Source organism: Brienomyrus brachyistius, chromosome 2, assembly GCF_023856365.1.
Source record: "Brienomyrus brachyistius isolate T26 chromosome 2, BBRACH_0.4, whole genome shotgun sequence".
Taxonomy (NCBI): domain Eukaryota; kingdom Metazoa; phylum Chordata; class Actinopteri; order Osteoglossiformes; family Mormyridae; genus Brienomyrus; species Brienomyrus brachyistius.
In genome coordinates, this window is record NC_064534.1 from 37,459,457 (window position 1) to 37,477,121 (window position 17,665).

Sequence of the window (17,665 nt, forward strand, 5' to 3'; positions counted from 1 at the left end):
AACCACTTCGCCACAGAAGACTTGATATTTTTGGCATAGCAAGGTCTGCTCTTCTCCTCCTTTCAAAACTTGCTAAAAGCTGTATTTAAAAGAGCAGGTTGGCCGGGGTAATTCACACCCTTCAATGCCAGATTAATGTTTAGGTTAGTGGGAATCACAGAGGAATTAGGGATGGAAACTTCTTTGCTGATGGTAGAAGCGGTCTGGTGAATTTTTAGAGAGAAGAGGCCGTCGATGTTTCAATGTAGAAAATTGTTCTGGCTGCAGCCTGCAGTATGGACTTGTTGGCGTGTGTAGCTCCCAGTGTTCTGACAGCGTAACGTTTTGGGGAAGCATGTGATTCAACAGCTACCAGTGGGCTTCGTGCGGCAGAGATTTTGTGGCTGTTAGCGGAGTTGATAACAGAGGGTCGTTAAGAGAAGCCTGCATGAGGTAGGCAAAGGAGTAATGTTTGCCGGCGGGGGACGTGCGGCGATTAACCTGTGCGGTAGTGAAAAGGACTTAAAGAGAAGGAAGTGTGCGGATGCGGAAAGAATGGAATAATTGTGGTAGGCTGCCGGCTGAGTAGTTTGGTGAATGTTTGGTGTGGGTGCGGCGCTGCCGATTGGATGGTGGTGCTGCAGTGTGAGTCAGATAAAAAAAAAAAAAAACCAGGAGTATGATCCAATGGGACTAACTGGCATGTATAGACGCGTGTAATGCAAAAGGGCTGTTTTTGGTAGTGTCTCTCGTTTATGGCCATACCACCCTGAACACGCCTGATCTCGGAAGCTAAGTGGGGTAGGGTCTGGTTAGTACTTGGATGGGAGACTGCCTGGGAATACCACGTGCTGTAAGCTTTTCTCACTTTTACTTTATACAAGGGGCGCTCCACTTCACGATTAATTTAAATCTATCACTCCCCTTCCATTTTACTATTTTATATATATTTTTTTTCTCTCATTCATAAAGGCAGCCTTTACACACCGTTTTACTCTAAATACTGCCTGGTAATTCTAGGTGCTGTGAGCTGTTCGTGCCTTTATTCCACCAGGGCGCGATCTTCTGACAAACTTGAAGACTGTCACTCCACATTCACGTTTTACAACTTATTGTTAATAATAAAGAGACAGCTTTTTACACACAGTTTTAAACAAAGTACTGATATAATTCCTCTTAAACTCACCGCTTTGTTTTCTATGCAAAAACCACTTCGCCACAGAATATTCGATATTATTGGCATATTATCTGCTCTTCTCCTCCTTTCAAAACTTGCTAAAAGCTGTATTTAAAAGAGCAGGTTGGCCGGGGTAATTCACACCCTTCAATGCCAGCTCAATGTTTAGGTTAGTGGGAATCACAGAAGAATTAGGGATGAAAACTTCTTTGCTGGTGGTAGAAGCGGTCTGGTGAATTTTTAGAGAGAAGAGGCCGTCTATGTTTGAATGTAGAAAATAGTTCTGGCTGCAGCCTGCAGTATGGACTTGTTGGTGTGTGTAGCTCCCAGTGTTCTGACAGCGCGACGTTTTGGGGAAGCATGTGATTCAGCAGCTACCAGTGGGCTTCATGCGGCGGAGATTTTGTGGCTGTTAGCGGAGTTGATAACAGAGGGTCGTTAAGAGAAGCCTGCATGAGGTAGGCAAAGGAGTAATGTTTGCCGTCGGGGGACGTGCGGCGATTAACCTGTGCGGTAGTGAAAAGGACTTAAAGAGAAGGAAGTGTGCGGATGCGGAAAGAATGGAATAATTGTGGTAGGCTGCCGGCTGAGTAGTTTGGTGAATGTTTGGTGTGGGTCCGGCGCTGCCGATTGGATGGTGGGGCTGCAGTGTGAGTCAGATAAAAAAAAAAAAAAACATTAGTAGGATCCAATGGGACCAACTGGCATGTATAGAGGCGTGTAATGCAAAAGGGCTGTTTTTGGTAGCGTCTCTCGCTTATGGCCATGCCAGCCTGAACACGCCCGATCTCATCGGATCTCGGAAGACAATCAGGGAACGGTCTGGTTAGTACTTGGATGGGAGACCTCCTGGGAATACCTGGTGCTGTAAGCTTTTCTCACTTTTACTTTATACAGGGGGCACTCCACTTCACGATTAATTTAAATCTATCACTCCCCTTACGTTTTACTATTTTATATATATATTTTTTTTTCGCTCATTCATAAAGGCAGCTTTTGCACACCGTTTAACTCTAAATACTGCCTGGTAATTCTAGGTGCTGTAAGCTGTTCGTGCCTTTCTTCCACCAGGGCGCGATCTTCTCACAAACTTGAAGACTGTCACTCCCCATTCACGTTTTACAACTTATTGTTAATGATAAAGAGACAGCTTTTTACACACAGTTTTAAACAAAGTACTGATATTATTCCTCTTCAACTGACCGCTTTGTTTTCTATGCAAAAACCACTTCGCCACAGAAGACTCGATATTATTGGCATAGCAAGTTCTGCTCTTCTCCTTTCAAAACTTGCTAAAAGCTGTATTTAAAAGAGCAGGTTGGCCGGGGTAATTCACACCCTTCAATGCCAGATTAATGTTTAGGTTAGTGGGAATCACAGAGGAATTAGGGATGGAAACTTCTTTGCTGGTGGTAGAAGCGGTCTGGTGAATTTTTAGAGAGAAGAGGCTGTCGATGTTTCAATGTAGAAAATTGTTCTGGCTGCAGCCTGCAGTATGGACTTGTTGGCGTGTGTAGCTCCCAGTGTTCTGACAGCGTAACGTTTTGGGGAAGCATGTGATTCAACAGCTACCAGTGGGCTTCATGCGGCAGAGATTTTGTGGCTGTTAGCGGAGTTGATAACAGAGGGTCGTTAAGAGAAGCCTGCATGAGGTAGGCAAAGGAGTAATGTTTGCCGGCGGGGGACGTGCGGCGATTAACCTGTGCGGTAGTGAAAAGGACTTAAAGAGAAGGAAGTGTGCGGATGCGGAAAGAATGGAATAATTGTGGTAGGCTGCCGGCTGAGTAGTTTGGTGAATGTTTGGTGTGGGTGCGGCGCTGCCGATTGGATGGTGGTGCTGCAGTGTGAGTCAGATAAAAAAAAAAAAAACCAGGAGTATGATCCAATGGGACTAACTGGCATGTATAGACGCGTGTAATGCAAAAGGGCTGTTTTTGTTAGTGTCTCTCGCTTATGGCCATACCACCCTGAACACGCCCGATCTCGTCTGATCTCGGAAGCTAAGTGGGGTAGGGTCTGGTTAGTACTTGGATGGGAGACTGCCTGGGAATACCACGTGCTGTAAGCTTTTCTCACTTTTACTTTATACAAGGGGCGCTCCACTTCACGATTAATTTAAATCTATCACTCCCCTTCCATTTTACTATTTTATATATATATTTTTTTTCTCTCATTCATAAAGGCAGCCTTTACACACCGTTTTACTCTAAATACTGCCTGGTAATTCTAGGTGCTGTGAGCTGTTCGTGCCTTTATTCCACCAGGGCGCGATCTTCTGACAATCTTGAAGACTGTCACTCCACATTCACGTTTTACAACTTATTGTTAATAATAAAGAGACAGCTTTTTACACACAGTTTTAAACAAAGTACTGATATAATTCCTCTTAAACTCACCGCTTTGTTTTCTATGCAAAAACCACTTCGCCACAGAATATTCGATATTATTGGCATATTATCTGCTCTTCTCCTCCTTTCAAAACTTGCTAAAAGCTGTATTTAAAAGAGCAGGTTGGCCGGGGTAATTCACACCCTTCAATGCCAGCTCAATGTTTAGGTTAGTGGGAATCACAGAAGAATTAGGGATGAAAACTTCTTTGCTGGTGGTAGAAGCGGTCTGGTGAATTTTTAGAGAGAAGAGGCCGTCGATGTTTGAATGTAGAAAATTGTTCTGGCTGCAGCCTGCAGTATGGACTTGTTGGTGTGTGTAGCTCCCAGTGTTCTGACAGCGCGACGTTTTGGGGAAGCATGTGATTCAGCAGCTACCAGTGGGCTTCGTGCGGCGGAGATTTTGTGGCTGTTAGCGGAGTTGATAACAGAGGGTCGTTAAGAGAAGCCTGCATGAGGTAGGCAAAGGAGTAATGTTTGCCGTCGGGGGACGTGCGGCGATTAACCTGTGCGGTAGTGAAAAGGACTTAAAGAGAAGGAAGTGTGCGGATGCGGAAAGAATGGAATAATTGTGGTAGGCTGCCGGCTGAGTAGTTTGGTGAATGTTTGGTGTGGGTCCGGCGCTGCCGATTGGATGGTGGGGCTGCAGTGTGAGTCAGATAAAAAAAAAAAAAAAACAGGAGTAGGATCCAATGGGACCAACTGGCATGTATAGAGGCGTGTAATGCAAAAGGGCTGTTTTTGGTAGCGTCTCTCGCTTACGGCCATACCACCCTGAACACGCCCGATCTCGTCTGATCTCGGAAGCTAAGCAGGGTAGGGTCTGGTTAGTACTTGGATGGGAGACCACCTGGGAATACCAGGTGCTGTAAGCTTTTCTCACTTTTACTTTATACAGGGGGCGCTCCACTTCACGATTAATTTAAATCTATCACTCCCCTTCCATTTTACTATTTTATATATATATATATATATATATATATTTCTCTCATTCATAAAGGCAGCTTTTACACACCGTTTTACTCTAAATACTTCCTGGTAATTCTAGGTGCTGTAAGCTGTTCGTGCCTTTATTCCACCAGGGCGCGATCTTCTCACAAACTTGATGACTGTCACTCCCCATTCACGTTTTACAACTTATTGTTAATGATAAAGAGACAGCTTTTTACACACAGTTTTAAACAAAGTACTGATATTATTCCTCTTCAACTGACCGCTTTGTTTTCTATGCAAAAACCACTTCGCCACAGAAGACTCGATATTATTGGCATAGCAAGTTCTGCTCTTCTCCTTTCAAAACTTTCTAAAAGCTGTATTTAAAAGAACAGATTGGCCGGGGTAATTCACACCCTTCAATGCCAGCTTAATGTTTGGGTTAGTGGGAGTCACAGAGGAATTAGGGATGGAAACTTCTTTGCTGGTGGTAGAAGCGGTCTGGTGAATTTTTAGAGAGAAGAGGCCGTCGATGTTTGAATGTAGAAAATTGTTCTGGCTGCAGCCTGCAGTATGGACTTGTTGGTGTGTGTAGCTCCCAGTGTTCTGACAGCGCGACGTTTTGGGGAAGCATGTGATTCAGCAGCTACCAGTGGGCTTCGTGCGGTGGAGATTTTGTGGCTGTTAGCGGAGTTGATAACAGAGGGTCGTTAAGAGAAGCCTGCATGCAGTAGGCAAAGGAGTAATGTTTGCCGGCGGGGGACGTGCGGCGATTAACCTGTGCGGTAGTGAAAAGGAGTTAAAGAGAAGGAAGTGTGCGGATGCGGAAAGAATGGAATAATTGTGGTAGGCTGCCGGCTGAGTAGTTTGGTGAATGTTTGGTGTGGGTCCGGCGTTGCCGATTGGATGGTGGGGCTGCAGTGTGAGTCAGATAAAAAAAAAAAAAAAAAACAGGAGTAGGATCCAATGGGACCAACTGGCATGTATAGAGGCGTGTAATGCAAAAGCGGTTTTTTTGGTAGCATCTCTCGCTTATGGCCATACCACCCTGAACACGCCCGATCTCGTCTGATCTTGGAAGCTAAGCAGGGTAGGGTCTGGTTAGTACTTGGATGGGAGACCACCTGGGAATACCAGGTGCTGTAAGCTTTTCTCACTTTTACTTTATACAGGGGGCGCTCCACTTCACGATTAATTTAAATCTATCACTCCCCTTCCATTTTACTATTTTATATATATATATTTTTTTTTCTCTCATTCTTAAAGCCAGCTTTTAGAAACCGTTTTACTCTAAATACTTCCTGGTAATTCTAGGTGCTGTAAGCTGTTCGTGCCTTTATTCCACCAGGGCGCGATCTTCTCACAAACTTGAAGACTGTCACTCCCCATTCACATTTTACAACTTATTGTTAATGATAAAGAGACAGCTTTTTACACACAGTTTTAAACAAAGTACTGATATTATTCCTCTTCAACTGACCGCTTTGTTTTCTATGCAAAAACCACTTCGCCACAGAAGACTCGATATTATTGGCATAGCAAGTTCTGCTCTTCTCCTTTCAAAACTTGCTAAAAGCTGTATTTAAAAGAACAGGTTGGCCGGGGTAATTCACACCCTTCAATGCCAGCTTAATGTTTAGGTTAGTGGGAATCACAGAGGAATTAGGGATGGAAACTTCTTTGCTGGTGGTAGAAGCGGTCTGGTGAATTTTTAGAGAGAAGAGGCCGTCGATGTTTGAATGTAGAAAATTGTTCTGGCTGCAGCCTGCAGTATGGACTTGTTGGTGTGTGTAGCTCCCAGTGTTCTGACAGCGCGACGTTTTGGGGAAGCATGTGATTCAGCAGCTACCAGTGGGCTTCGTGCGGCGGAGATTTTGTGGCTGTTAGCGGAGTTGATAACAGAGGGTCGTTAAGAGAAGCCTGCATGCAGTAGGCAAAGGAGTAATGTTTGCCGGCGGGGGACGTGCGGCGATTAACCTGTGCGGTAGTGAAAAGGAGTTAAAAAGAAGGAAGTGTGCGGATGCGGAAAGAATGGAATAATTGTGGTAGGCTGCCGGCTGAGTAGTTTGGTGAATGTTTGGTGTGGGTCCGGCGCTGCCGATTGGATGGTGGGGCTGGAGTGTGAGTCAGACAAAAAAAAAAAAAAAAAAAAAACAGGAGTAGGATCCACTTGGACTAACTGGCATGTATAGAGGCGTGTAATGCAAAAGGGCTGTTTTTGGTAGCGTCTCTCGCTTATGGCCATACCACCCTGAACACGCCCGATCTCATCCGATCTCGTAAGCTAAGCAGGGTAGGGTCTGCTTAGTACTTGGATGGGATACCTCCTGGGAATACCAGGTGCTGTAAGCTTTTCTCACTTTTACTTTATACAGGGGGCGCTCCACTTCAGGATTAATTTAAATCTATCACTCCCCTTCCATTTTACTATTTTATATATATATATATTTTTCTCTCATTCATAAAGGTAGCTTTTACACACCGTTTTACTCTAAATACTTCCTGGTAATTCAAGGTGCTCTAAGCTGTTCGTGCCTTTATTCCACCAGGGCGCGATCTTCTCACAAACTTGAAGACTGTCACTCCCCATTCACGTTTTACAACTTATTGTTAATGATAAAGAGACAGCTTTTTACACACAGTTTTAAACAAAGTACTGATATTATTCCTCTTCAACTGACCGCTTTGTTTTCTATGCAAAAACCACTTCGCCACAGAAGACTCGATATTATTGGCATAGCAAGTTCTGCTCTTCTCCTTTCAAAACTTGCTAAAAGCTGTATTTAAAAGAACAGATTGGCCGGGGTAATTCACACCCTTCAATGCCAGCTTAATGTTTAGGTTAGTGGGAGTCACAGAGGAATTAGGGATGGAAACTTCTTTGCTGGTGGTAGAAGCGGTCTGGTGAATTTTTAGAGAGAAGAGGCCGTCGATGTTTGAATGTAGAAAATTGTTCTGGCTGCAGCCTGCAGTATGGACTTGTTGGTGTGTGTAGCTCCCAGTGTTCTGACAGCGCGACGTTTTGGGGAAGCATGTGACTCAGCAGCTTCCAGTGGGCTTCGTGCGGCGGAGATTTTGTGGCTGTTAGCGGAGTTGATAACAGAGGGTCGTTAAGAGAAGCCTGCATGCAGTAGGCAAAGGAGTAATGTTTGCCGGCGGGGGACGTGCGGCGATTAACTTGTGCGGTAGTGAAAAAGAGTTAAAAAGAAGGAAGTGTGCGGATGCGGAAAGAATGGAATAATTGTGGTATGCTGCTGGCTGAGTAGTTTGGTGAATGTTTGGTGTGGGTCCGGCGCTGCCGATTGGATGGTGGGGCTGCAGTGTGAGTCAGATAAAAAAAAAAAAAAGAACATTAGTAGGATCCAATGGGACCAACTGGCATGTATAGAGGCGTGTAATGCAAAAGGGCTGTTTTTGGTAGCGTCTCTCGCTTATGGCCATACCACCCTGAACACGCCCGATCTCATCCGATCTCGTAAGTTAAGTAGGGTAGGGTCTGGTTAGTACTTGGATGGGAGACCTCCTGGGAATACCAGGTGCTGTAAGCTTTTCTCACTTTTACTTTATACAGGGGGCGCTCCACTTCACGATTAATTTAAATCTATCACAACCCTTCCATTTTACTATTTTATATATATATATATTTTTCTCTCATTCATAAAGGTAGCTTTTACACACCGTTTTACTCTAAATACTTCCTGGTAATTCAAGGTGCTCTAAGCTGTTCGTGCCTTTATTCCACCAGGGCGCGATCTTCTCACAAACTTGAAGACTGTCACTCCCCATTCACGTTTTACAACTTATTGTTCATGATAAAGAGACAGCTTTTTACACAGAGTTTTAAACAAAGTACTGATATTATTCCTCTTCAACTGACCGCTTTGTTTTCTATGCAAAAACCACTTCGCCACAGAAGACTCGATATTATTGGCATAGCAAGTTCTGCTCTTCTCCTTTCAAAACTTGCTAAAAGCTATATTTAAAAGAACAGATTGGCCGGGGTAATTCACACCCTTCAATGCCAGCTTAATGTTTAGGTTAGTGGGAGTCACAGAGGAATTAGGGATGGAAACTTCTTTGCTGGTGGTAGAAGCGGTCTGGTGAATTTTTAGAGAGAAGAGGCCGTCGATGTTTGAATGTAGAAAATTGTTCTGGCTGCAGCCTGCAGTATGGACTTGTTGGTGTGTGTAGCTCCCAGTGTTCTGACAGCGCGACGTTTTGGGGAAGCATGTGATTCAGCAGCTACCAGTGGGCTTCGTGCGGCGGAGATTTTGTGGCTGTTAGCGGAGTTGATAACAGAGGGTCGTTAAGAGAAGCCTGCATGCAGTAGGCAAAGGAGTAATGTTTGCCGGCGGGGGACGTGCTGCGATTAACCTGTGCGGTAGTGAAAAGGAGTTAAAAAGAAGGAAGTGTGCGGATGCGGAAAGAATGGAATAATTGTGGTAGGCTGCTGGCTGAGTAGTTTGGTGAATGTTTGGTGTGGGTCCGGCGTTGCCGATTGGATGGTGGGGCTGCAGTGTGAGTCAGATAAAAAAAAAAAAAAAGAACATTAGTAGGATCCAATGGGACCAACTGGCATGTATAGAGGCGTGTAATGCAAAAGGGCTGTTTTTGGTAGCATCTCTCGCTTACGGCCATACCACCCTGAACACGCCCGATCTCGTCTGATCTTGGATGCTAAGCAGGGTAGGGTCTGGTTAGTACTTGGATGGGAGACCTCCTGGGAATACCAGGTGCTGTAAGCTTTTCTCACTTTTACTTTATACAGGGGGCGCTCCACTTCACGATTAATTTAAATCTATCACAACCCTTCCATTTTACTATTTTATATATATATATATTTTTCTCTCATTCATAAAGGTAGCTTTTACACACCGTTTTACTCTAAATACTTCCTGGTAATTCAAGGTGCTCTAAGCTGTTCGTGCCTTTATTCCACCAGGGCGCGATCTTCTCACAAACTTGAAGACTGTCACTCCCCATTCACGTTTTACAACTTATTGTTCATGATAAAGAGACAGCTTTTTACACAGAGTTTTAAACAAAGTACTGATATTATTCCTCTTCAACTGACCGCTTTGTTTTCTATGCAAAAACCACTTCGCCACAGAAGACTCGATATTATTGGCATAGCAAGTTCTGCTCTTCTCCTTTCAAAACTTGCTAAAAGCTATATTTAAAAGAACAGATTGGCCGGGGTAATTCACACCCTTCAATGCCAGCTTAATGTTTAGGTTAGTGGGAGTCACAGAGGAATTAGGGATGGAAACTTCTTTGCTGGTGGTAGAAGCGGTCTGGTGAATTTTTAGAGAGAAGAGGCCGTCGATGTTTGAATGTAGAAAATTGTTCTGGCTGCAGCCTGCAGTATGGACTTGTTGGTGTGTGTAGCTCCCAGTGTTCTGACAGCGCGACGTTTTGGGGAAGCATGTGATTCAGCAGCTACCAGTGGGCTTCGTGCGGCGGAGATTTTGTGGCTGTTAGCGGAGTTGATAACAGAGGGTCGTTAAGAGAAGCCTGCATGCAGTAGGCAAAGGAGTAATGTTTGCCGGCGGGGGACGTGCTGCGATTAACCTGTGCGGTAGTGAAAAGGAGTTAAAAAGAAGGAAGTGTGCGGATGCGGAAAGAATGGAATAATTGTGGTAGGCTGCTGGCTGAGTAGTTTGGTGAATGTTTGGTGTGGGTCCGGCGCTGCCGATTGGATGGTGGGGCTGCAGTGTGAGTCAGATAAAAAAAAAAAAAAAGAACATTAGTAGGATCCAATGGGACCAACTGGCATGTATAGAGGCGTGTAATGCAAAAGGGCTGTTTTTGGTAGCATCTCTCGCTTACGGCCATACCACCCTGAACACGCCCGATCTCGTCTGATCTTGGATGCTAAGCAGGGTAGGGTCTGGTTAGTACTTGGATGGGAGACCACCTGGGAATACCAGGTGCTGTAAGCTTTTCTCACTTTTACTTTATACAGGGGGCGCTCCACTTCACGATTAATTTAAATCTATCACTCCCCTTCCATTTTACTATTTTATATATATATATTTTTTTTTTCTCTCATTCATAAAGGCAGCTTTTAGAAACCGTTTTACTCTAAATACTTCCTGGTAATTCTAGGTGCTGTAAGCTGTACGTGCCTTTATTCCACCAGGGCGCGATCTTCTCACAAACTTGAAGACTGTCACTCCCCATTCACATTTTACAACTTATTGTTAATGATAAAGAGACAGCTTTTTACACACAGTTTTAAACAAAGTACTGATATTATTCCTCTTCAACTGACCGCTTTGTTTTCTATGCAAAAACCACTTCGCCACAGAAGACTCGATATTATTGGCATAGCAAGTTCTGCTCTTCTCCTTTCAAAACTTGCTAAAAACTGTATTTGAAAGAACAGATTGGCCGGGGTAATTCACACCCTTCAATGCCAGCTTAATGTTTAGGTTAGTGGGAGTCACAGAGGAATTAGGGATGGAAACTTCTTTGCTGGTGGTAGAAGCGGTCTGGTGAATTTTTAGAGAGAAGAGGCCGTCGATGTTTGAATGTAGAAAATTGTTCTGGCTGCAGCCTGCAGTATGGACTTGTTGGTGTGTGTAGCTCCCAGTGTTCTGACAGCGCGACGTTTTGGGGAAGAATGTGATTCAGCAGCTACCAGTGGGCTTCGTGCGGCAGAGATTTTGTGACTGTTAGCGGAGTTGATAACAGAGGGTCGTTAAGAGAAGCCTGCATGCAGTAGGCAAAGGAGTAATGTTTGCCGGCGGGGGACGTGCGGCGATTAACCTGTGCGGTAGTGAAAAGGAGTTAAAAAGAAGGAAGTGTGCGGATGCGGAAAGAATGGAATAATTGTGGTAGGCTGCTGGCTGAGTAGTTTGGTGAATGTTTGGTGTGGGTCCGGCGCTGCCGATTGGATGGTGGGGCTGCAGTGTGAGTCAGATAAAAAAAAAAAAAAGAACATTAGTAGGATCCAATGGGACCAACTGGCATGTATAGAGGCGTGTAATGCAAAAGGGCTGTTTTTGGTAGCATCTCTCGCTTACGGCCATACCACCCTGAACACGCCCGATCTCGTCTGATCTCAGAAGCCAAGCAGGGTAGGGTCTGGTTAGTACTTGGATGGGAGACCTCCTGGGAATACCAGGTGCTGTAAGCTTTTCTCACTTTTACTTTAAACGGGGGGCGCTCCACTTAACGATTAATTTAAATCTATCACTCCCCTTCCATTTTACTATTTTATATATATATATATTTTTTCTCTCATTCATAAAGGCAGCTTTTAGAAACCGTTTTACTCTAAATACTTCCTGGTAATTCTAGGTGCTGTAAGCTGTTCGTGCCTTTATTCCACCAGGGCGCGATCTTCTCACAAACTTGAAGACTGTCACTCCCCATTCACGTTTTACAACTTATTGTTAATGATAAAGAGACAGCTTTTTACACACAGTTTTAAACAAAGTACTGATATTATTCCTCTTCAACTGACCACTTTGTTTTCTATGCAAAAACCACTTCGCCACAGAAGACTCGATATTATTGGCATAGCAAGTTCTGCTCTTCTCCTTTCAAAACTTGCTAAAAGCTGTATTTAAAAGAACAGATTGGCCGGGGTAATTCACACCCTTCAATGCCAGTTTAATGTTTAGGTTAGTGGGAATCACAGAGGAATTAGGGATGGAAACTTCTTTGCTGGTGGTAGAAGCGGTCTGGTGAATTTTTAGAGAGAAGAGGCCGTCGATGTTTGAATGTAGAAAATTGTTCTGGCTGCAGCCTGCAGTATGGACTTGTTGGTGTGTGTAGCTCCCAGTGTTCTGACAGCGCGACGTTTTGGGGAAGCATGTGATTCAGCAGCTACCAGTGGGCTTCGTGCGGCAGAGATTTTGTGGCTGTTAGCGGAGTTGATAACAGAGGGTCGTTAAGAGAAGCCTGCATGCAGTAGGCAAAGGAGTAATGTTTGCCGGCGGGGGACGTGCGGCGATTAACCTGTGCGGTAGTGAAAAGAAGTTAAAAAGAAGGAAGTGTGCGGATGCGGAAAGAATGGAATAATTGTGGTAGGCTGCCGGCTGAGTAGTTTGGTGAATGTTTGGTGTGGGTCCGGCGCTGCCGATTGGATGGTGGTGCTGCAGTGTGAGTCAGATTAAAAATAAAAAAAAAGAACATTAGTAGGATCCAATGGGACCAACTGGCATGTATAGAGGCGTGTAATGCAAAAGGGCTGTTTTTGGTAGCATCTCTCGCTTACGGCCATACCACCCTGAACACGCCCGATCTCGTCTGATCTTGGATGCTAAGCAGGGTAGGGTCTGGTTAGTACTTGGATGGGAGACCACCTGGGAATACCAGGTGCTGTAAGCTTTTCTCACTTTTACTTTATACAGGGGGCGCTCCACTTCACGATTAATTTAAATCTATCACTCCCCTTCCATTTTACTATTTTATATATATATATTTTTTTTTTCTCTCATTCATAAAGGCAGCTTTTAGAAACCGTTTTACTCTAAATACTTCCTGGTAATTCTAGGTGCTGTAAGCTGTACGTGCCTTTATTCCACCAGGGCGCGATCTTCTCACAAACTTGAAGACTGTCACTCCCCATTCACATTTTACAACTTATTGTTAATGATAAAGAGACAGCTTTTTACACACAGTTTTAAACAAAGTACTGATATTATTCCTCTTCAACTGACCGCTTTGTTTTCTATGCAAAAACCACTTCGCCACAGAAGACTCGATATTATTGGCATAGCAAGTTCTGCTCTTCTCCTTTCAAAACTTGCTAAAAACTGTATTTGAAAGAACAGATTGGCCGGGGTAATTCACACCCTTCAATGCCAGCTTAATGTTTAGGTTAGTGGGAGTCACAGAGGAATTAGGGATGGAAACTTCTTTGCTGGTGGTAGAAGCGGTCTGGTGAATTTTTAGAGAGAAGAGGCCGTCGATGTTTGAATGTAGAAAATTGTTCTGGCTGCAGCCTGCAGTATGGACTTGTTGGTGTGTGTAGCTCCCAGTGTTCTGACAGCGCGACGTTTTGGGGAAGAATGTGATTCAGCAGCTACCAGTGGGCTTCGTGCGGCAGAGATTTTGTGACTGTTAGCGGAGTTGATAACAGAGGGTCGTTAAGAGAAGCCTGCATGCAGTAGGCAAAGGAGTAATGTTTGCCGGCGGGGGACGTGCGGCGATTAACCTGTGCGGTAGTGAAAAGGAGTTAAAAAGAAGGAAGTGTGCGGATGCGGAAAGAATGGAATAATTGTGGTAGGCTGCTGGCTGAGTAGTTTGGTGAATGTTTGGTGTGGGTCCGGCGCTGCCGATTGGATGGTGGGGCTGCAGTGTGAGTCAGATAAAAAAAAAAAAAAGAACATTAGTAGGATCCAATGGGACCAACTGGCATGTATAGAGGCGTGTAATGCAAAAGGGCTGTTTTTGGTAGCATCTCTCGCTTACGGCCATACCACCCTGAACACGCCCGATCTCGTCTGATCTCAGAAGCCAAGCAGGGTAGGGTCTGGTTAGTACTTGGATGGGAGACCTCCTGGGAATACCAGGTGCTGTAAGCTTTTCTCACTTTTACTTTAAACGGGGGGCGCTCCACTTAACGATTAATTTAAATCTATCACTCCCCTTCCATTTTACTATTTTATATATATATATATTTTTTCTCTCATTCATAAAGGCAGCTTTTAGAAACCGTTTTACTCTAAATACTTCCTGGTAATTCTAGGTGCTGTAAGCTGTTCGTGCCTTTATTCCACCAGGGCGCGATCTTCTCACAAACTTGAAGACTGTCACTCCCCATTCACGTTTTACAACTTATTGTTAATGATAAAGAGACAGCTTTTTACACACAGTTTTAAACAAAGTACTGATATTATTCCTCTTCAACTGACCACTTTGTTTTCTATGCAAAAACCACTTCGCCACAGAAGACTCGATATTATTGGCATAGCAAGTTCTGCTCTTCTCCTTTCAAAACTTGCTAAAAGCTGTATTTAAAAGAACAGATTGGCCGGGGTAATTCACACCCTTCAATGCCAGTTTAATGTTTAGGTTAGTGGGAATCACAGAGGAATTAGGGATGGAAACTTCTTTGCTGGTGGTAGAAGCGGTCTGGTGAATTTTTAGAGAGAAGAGGCCGTCGATGTTTGAATGTAGAAAATTGTTCTGGCTGCAGCCTGCAGTATGGACTTGTTGGTGTGTGTAGCTCCCAGTGTTCTGACAGCGCGACGTTTTGGGGAAGCATGTGATTCAGCAGCTACCAGTGGGCTTCGTGCGGCAGAGATTTTGTGGCTGTTAGCGGAGTTGATAACAGAGGGTCGTTAAGAGAAGCCTGCATGCAGTAGGCAAAGGAGTAATGTTTGCCGGCGGGGGACGTGCGGCGATTAACCTGTGCGGTAGTGAAAAGAAGTTAAAAAGAAGGAAGTGTGCGGATGCGGAAAGAATGGAATAATTGTGGTAGGCTGCCGGCTGAGTAGTTTGGTGAATGTTTGGTGTGGGTCCGGCGCTGCCGATTGGATGGTGGTGCTGCAGTGTGAGTCAGATTAAAAATAAAAAAAAAACCAGGAGTAGGATCCAATGGGACTAACTGGCATGTATAGACGCGTGTAATGCAAAAGGGCTGTTTTTGGTCGCATCTCTCGCTTATGGCCATACCACCCTGAACACGCCCGATCTCATCCGATCTCGGAAGCCAAGCAGGGTAGGGTCTGGTTAGTACTTGGATGGGAGACCTCCTGGGAATACCAGGTGCTGTAAGCTTATCTCACTTTTACTTTATACAGGGGGTGCTCCACTTCACGATTAATTTAAATCTATCACTCCCCTTCCATTTTACTATTTTATATATATATTTTTTTTTTTTCTCTCATTCATAAAGGCAGCTTTTACACACGTTTTACTCTAAATACTGCCTGGTAATTCTAGGTGCTGTAAGCTGTTCGTGCCTTTATTCCACCAGGGCGCGATCTTCTCACAAACTTGAAGACTGTCACTCCCCATTCACGTTTTACAACTTATTGTTAATGATAAAGAGACAGCTTTTTACACACAGTTTAAAACAAAGTACTGATATAATTCCTCTTCAACTCACCGCTTTGTTTTCTATGCAAAAACCACTTCGCCACAGAAGACTCGATATTATTGGCAAAGCAAGGTCTGCTCTTCTCCTCCCTTCAAAACTTGCTAAAAGCTTTATTTAAAAGAGCAGGTTGGCCGGGGTAATTCACACCCTTCAATGCCAGATTAATGTTTAGGTTAGTGGGAATCACAGAGGTATTAGGGATGGAAACTTCTTTGCTGGTGGTAGAAGCGGTCTGGTGAATTTTTAGAGAGAAGAGGCCGTCGATGTTTCAATGTAGAAAATTGTTCTGGATGCAGCCTGCAGTATGGACTTGTTGGTGTGTGTAGCTCCCAGTGTTCTGACAGCGCGACGTTTTGGGGAAGCATGTGATTCAACAGCTACCAGTGGGCTTCGTGCGGCGGAGATTTTGTGGCTGTTAGCGGAGTTGATAACAGAGGGTCGTTAAGAGAAGCCTACATGCAGTAGGCAAAGGAGTAATGTTTGCCGGCGGGGGACGTGCGGCGATTAACCTGTGCGGTAGTGAAAAGGAGTTAAAAAGAAGGAAGTGTGCGGATGCGGAAAGAATGGAATAATTGTGGTAGGCTGCCGGCTGAGTAGTTTGGTGAATGTTTGGTGTGGGTCCGGCGCTGCCGATTGGATGGTGGGGCTGCAGTGTGAGTCAGATAAAAAAAAAAAAAAAAACAGGAGTAGGATCCAATGGGACTAACTGGCATGTATAGACGCGTGTAATGCAAAAGGGCTGTTTTTGGTAGCATCTCTCGCTTACGGCCATACCACCCTGAACACGCCCGATCTCGTCTGATCTCGGAAGCCAAGCAGCGTAGGGTCTGGTTAGTATTTGGATGGGAGACCTCCTGGGAATACCAGGTGCTGTAAGCTTTTCTCACTTTTACTTTATACAGGGGGCGCTCCACTTCACGATTAATTTAAATCTATCACTCCCCTTCCATTTTAGTATTTCATATATATATATATATATATTTTTTTTTCTCTCATTCATAAAGGCAGCTTTTAGAAACCGTTTTACTCTAAATACTTCCTGGTAATTCTAGGTGCTGTAAGCTGTTCGTGCCTTTATTCCACCAGGGCGCGATCTTCTCACAAACTTGAAGACTGTCACTCCCCATTCACGTTTTACAACTTATTGTTAATGATAAAGAGACAGCTTTTTACACACAGTTTTAAACAAAGTACTGATATTATTCCTCTTCAACTGACCGCTTTGTTTTCTATGCAAAAACCACTTCGCCACAGAAGACTCGATATTATTGGCATAGCAAGTTCTGCTCTTCTCCTTTCAAAACTTGCTAAAAGCTGTATTTAAAAGAACAGATTGGCCGGGGTAATTCACACCCTTCAATGCCAGCTTAATGTTTAGGTTAGTGGGAATCACAGAGGAATTAGGGATGGAAACTTCTTTGCTGGTGGTAGAAGCGGTCTGGTGAATTTTTAGAGAGAAGAGGCCGTCGATGTTTGAATGTAGAAAATAGTTCTGGCTGCAGCCTGCAGTATGGACTTGTTGGTGTGTGTAGCTCCCAGTGTTCTGACAGCGCGACGTTTTGGGGAAGCATGTGATTCAGCAGCTACCAGTGGGCTTCGTGCGGCGGAGATTTTGTGGCTGTTAGCGGAGTTGATAACAGAGGGTCGTTAAGAGAAGCCTGCATGCAGTAGGCAAAGGAGTAATGTTTGCCGGCGGGGGACGTGCGGCGATTAACCTGTGTGGTAGTGAAAAGGAGTTAAAAAGAAGGAAGTGTGCGGATGCGGAAAGAATGGAATAATTGTGGTAGGCTGCCGGCTGAGTAGTTTGGTGAATGTTTGGTGTGGGTCCGGCGCTGCCGATTGGATGGTGGGGCTGCAGTGTGAGTCAGATAAAAAAAAAAAACCAGGAGTAGGATCCAATGGGACTAACAGGCATGTATAGACGCGTGTAATGCAAAATGGCTGTTTTTGGTAGCATCTCTCGCTTACGGCCATACCACCCTGAACACACCCGATCTCGTCTAATCTTGGAAGCTAAGCAGGGTAGGGTCTGGTTACTACTTGGATGGAAAACCACCTGGGAATACCAGGTGCTGTAAGCTTTTCTCACTTTTACTTTATACAGGGGGCGCTCCACTTCACGATTAATTT

General features: G+C 44.5%; 1 protein-coding gene, 13 non-coding genes and 2 pseudogenes across 14 annotated transcripts in view; all 16 read left to right on the top strand.

Annotated features, from left to right (window-relative positions):
- LOC125712214 (uncharacterized) overlaps positions 1-17,665 on the top strand; it is a 433,528-nt gene that overhangs the window by 23,574 nt on the left and 392,289 nt on the right. The window lies entirely within an intron of this gene.
- LOC125732213 (5S ribosomal RNA) lies at positions 731-839 on the top strand (annotated as a pseudogene).
- LOC125731909 (5S ribosomal RNA) lies at positions 1,912-2,030 on the top strand (annotated as a pseudogene).
- Positions 3,106-3,224, top strand: LOC125730837 (5S ribosomal RNA). Its single transcript, XR_007391126.1, has one exon. It is a non-coding gene; the product is annotated as a 5S ribosomal RNA (ribosomal RNA).
- On the top strand, positions 4,300-4,418 carry LOC125736330 (5S ribosomal RNA). Its single transcript, XR_007395611.1, has one exon. It is a non-coding gene; the product is annotated as a 5S ribosomal RNA (ribosomal RNA).
- Positions 5,507-5,625, top strand: LOC125734096 (5S ribosomal RNA). Its single transcript, XR_007393421.1, has one exon. It is a non-coding gene; the product is annotated as a 5S ribosomal RNA (ribosomal RNA).
- LOC125736310 (5S ribosomal RNA) lies at positions 6,710-6,828 on the top strand. The gene has a single exon (XR_007395592.1). It is a non-coding gene; the product is annotated as a 5S ribosomal RNA (ribosomal RNA).
- Positions 7,906-8,024, top strand: LOC125734248 (5S ribosomal RNA). The gene has a single exon (XR_007393568.1). It is a non-coding gene; the product is annotated as a 5S ribosomal RNA (ribosomal RNA).
- On the top strand, positions 9,103-9,221 carry LOC125734908 (5S ribosomal RNA). Its single transcript, XR_007394210.1, has one exon. It is a non-coding gene; the product is annotated as a 5S ribosomal RNA (ribosomal RNA).
- Positions 10,300-10,418, top strand: LOC125735023 (5S ribosomal RNA). Its single transcript, XR_007394323.1, has one exon. It is a non-coding gene; the product is annotated as a 5S ribosomal RNA (ribosomal RNA).
- Positions 11,499-11,617, top strand: LOC125734888 (5S ribosomal RNA). Its single transcript, XR_007394190.1, has one exon. It is a non-coding gene; the product is annotated as a 5S ribosomal RNA (ribosomal RNA).
- LOC125735024 (5S ribosomal RNA) lies at positions 12,698-12,816 on the top strand. The gene has a single exon (XR_007394324.1). It is a non-coding gene; the product is annotated as a 5S ribosomal RNA (ribosomal RNA).
- LOC125734889 (5S ribosomal RNA) lies at positions 13,897-14,015 on the top strand. The gene has a single exon (XR_007394191.1). It is a non-coding gene; the product is annotated as a 5S ribosomal RNA (ribosomal RNA).
- LOC125732583 (5S ribosomal RNA) lies at positions 15,095-15,213 on the top strand. Its single transcript, XR_007391959.1, has one exon. It is a non-coding gene; the product is annotated as a 5S ribosomal RNA (ribosomal RNA).
- On the top strand, positions 16,296-16,414 carry LOC125736253 (5S ribosomal RNA). The gene has a single exon (XR_007395537.1). It is a non-coding gene; the product is annotated as a 5S ribosomal RNA (ribosomal RNA).
- Positions 17,498-17,616, top strand: LOC125731103 (5S ribosomal RNA). Its single transcript, XR_007391390.1, has one exon. It is a non-coding gene; the product is annotated as a 5S ribosomal RNA (ribosomal RNA).